This window comes from Microtus ochrogaster, chromosome 19 (genome assembly GCF_000317375.1).
Source record: "Microtus ochrogaster isolate Prairie Vole_2 chromosome 19, MicOch1.0, whole genome shotgun sequence".
Classification (NCBI taxonomy): domain Eukaryota; kingdom Metazoa; phylum Chordata; class Mammalia; order Rodentia; family Cricetidae; genus Microtus; species Microtus ochrogaster.
In genome coordinates this window covers 58,428,761-58,431,596 of record NC_022021.1, presented here as the reverse complement: position 1 = coordinate 58,431,596, position 2,836 = coordinate 58,428,761, and positions in this window count along the sequence as shown.

Sequence of the window (2,836 nt, the reverse complement as noted above, 5' to 3'; positions counted from 1 at the left end):
GTGTGCTTGGTCTTCCTGTCTTGAATTCTCAATCCCCTCCCCTCTCACCTTTCCTATACCCTCCCTCTCTTAGCATTTCCCACCCACCCATTTCCCACCTACATACACACACACACACACACACACACACACACACACACACACACACACTCCTCCACTTCTCTTTTCTGCGCCTGCGTCTCTCACGACTATGTCCCATCTGCTGGCCATGTTCAGTCATCTACCTTTTCCGCTCTGAACTCGTCCAGATGTCCCGGCTGCTCCTTCTCTCGTATCTACAACTTTCTCCTAACCATACCATGGAGCTGTCCTGTCCTCAGTTTAACAAACCTCGTTATCCAAGGCACACGACTCCTGCTGTTCTCCCTTATCCCTCTGCATTTTTCTGTATTTCTCTTGGACTTCCCTCAGCATCTTCTGCTGGAGAGAAATGTGTATCTTCAGAACTTGGTGCCTTATTTGTATACCTCATTCTACCTGAAAGTCTCCCCCAGAGAGGCCAGTGTGCACCACTGTTGAGAATCTGGGCTCTGAATTATCTGGGTCCTGTTTTCATTGTTTCAGTGTCAGGACTTAACATTGTGTGAGCTCTGTCTTACTTTCCTCATTATACAATCAGAATAATATTAGGACCACCTCATAAGGTTGATTTTTTTTGATATTATTTTGAATGGGGTGTCTATAAAGAAATGAAGGCAGAGAGGCAGGCAAATTTGATCTCAGTAGATTAAAACTGCTTTGCCAACAGTGAGGGACCACAGCCTTTCCATGGGCTGGAGGTTGAATGCACTTAATGGGGCTGGGAACTGTAGGGTCCAGGGCAACTTGGTACATACCTGCCAAGATAGGTTCTATAGAGACTAACAGGAAAGTAGGCCTGAACCACAGTTTACCCTAAGGTTTCAACAAAGACCACAATCTGAGACCACCCAGGAACAGACCATCCAAAGGAAATTTCTAATGTGCCAACTATTGTAGTTAGGATCACCTGATGTCCTTTAGCCCAGTACATAGCCATCCCCTTCTCACTAGGGTGTCCCTAGACAAATGCCAGCCAGTCAGGAGTCCTGAACCTTAGAAATTCCTCACCCCAACCTCTGCTACTATAAAAACCCTGCCCCAGCTGAGCTAGAAGCTCTCTGATTGTGTCAATGTGTTGGACACATGGAGAGCCTGAGTTGAACTTGAATAAAAAGAAAGGCTCTTTGTTTTTACATATGGGACTCAGTCTCTTCTTTGGGTTTGGGAAATTTTGCAATATGGGCATAACAAGAATATGTATCTATTCATACACACATATTTAAGTAGCTACCAGGAAGTTGTAGCTATTGTTTCATGGTTTTGCTGGAAGCCGGGGGTGAGGGTGTTTTTTAACACCCGGGCATATTGTTTCTGCAGGCAGTGTGGAATGGTCAGGCTGGGGCCAAGCAATTCCTTATGGCCTCACTCAGTTCCTCATGACATGAGGCTATTACCCAACAGGGTCTCCTCTGTAAATCAAACAGACTTCAACCTGTGGTCTTCCTGCTTCTACCTCCTGAGTATTGGGATAACAGTCAAGTCCCCCTGTGTCCAGGGCATAAGGTTCTTGAGTGAAGTAAACTGATTTAAGTATGCCAAGTTCTCAGATAAATGTTTTCCACAATGATTTTTACATAAATTTTCTACTGTGATTTCCACTAATTATTCTATTACATTTCAACCTTCATCCTGATCCTTTCTCAAAAATCTTCCTGTTTTTAGCTTAAACACATGTTCACATCTTTCAGCCTTAAAAACACCAAAATAAAAACCAGAACATTTTTAAAAACTGCTCTCTTTCTCCTTTCTCAACATACTTTCAGAAGTAAGTCTACCTGTTCTTTTGTCTTCTAGAAACACCAAGTCTCTTCTTGATTCCCTGAAGCCTGACCTTGGTTTCTTGGCTGCTGGAAGAAGGCTCTGCTGTCAGACACTGGTAGACAACCAATCTGATGGGCCTGTTTCACAGTTAGATGTTTGATTTTAATAGTTGTACTATGAAAACCAGGCAGACCCAAAAAAGCTTCAGGCTTTTGGCCTGTGTGCCTTCAGTGGTTTCGGGACAATGGATGTGGGGCAGCATAGTGTGACGGGATGAACTCAGTTTCATAAACTCAGTCTCACATCTTCAAGCCTCCATTCTGCTCTGCAAACGGTAGATGCTCAGCCAAGACAAGTTTCTTGGCTCAGGAGAAACTCAGGACTCCTGTCTTCCTGTTTGTTTGGAACTACAGAAACTATCCGGGTTCCTTCCAATGCGGGGAGAGCATGAACAGGCTAGGTACCTGGACCTTTAACCAACGTCTGTTTCTGTAGAAGTCTGGGAAGGACTCATCTCTGCAGAAAGACTAAGGTGGGAACATAAAGGGTTGATGAACTACTGCTGGTTCCAGACCCAGATCCTTTAGTAAGAAAAGTGGGGTTCTGCAGAAACCAGAGACTGTAGGTGTCTGGAATAGTCTTGTATTTCTCAGTATTATCTATTTATCCCGTCTTCCTCTAGCTCTGCCCAAGGCTCTCTCTTCCTCTCAGGAGACTCCTAACTGCAGAATTCTTCTTGGCCTGTGAAGAAGTTCTCACTGTTCACAGAATTCTAAGCTACATCAAGAAAGAGGCATCTTAACCACTTTCATTTTACAAGCAGATCCAGAGGGGAGTGGCTAATTAAAGTGATAATCATTGAAGGAAAACAATCTTACCTGTAGGGTGAGACGCAAGGATAATCTCACCTGTAGGGTGAGAAGCAAGGATAATCTCACCTGTAGGGTGAGAAGCAAGGATATTGCTCAGCCAGTTGAAGAGATGCTCTCACTGA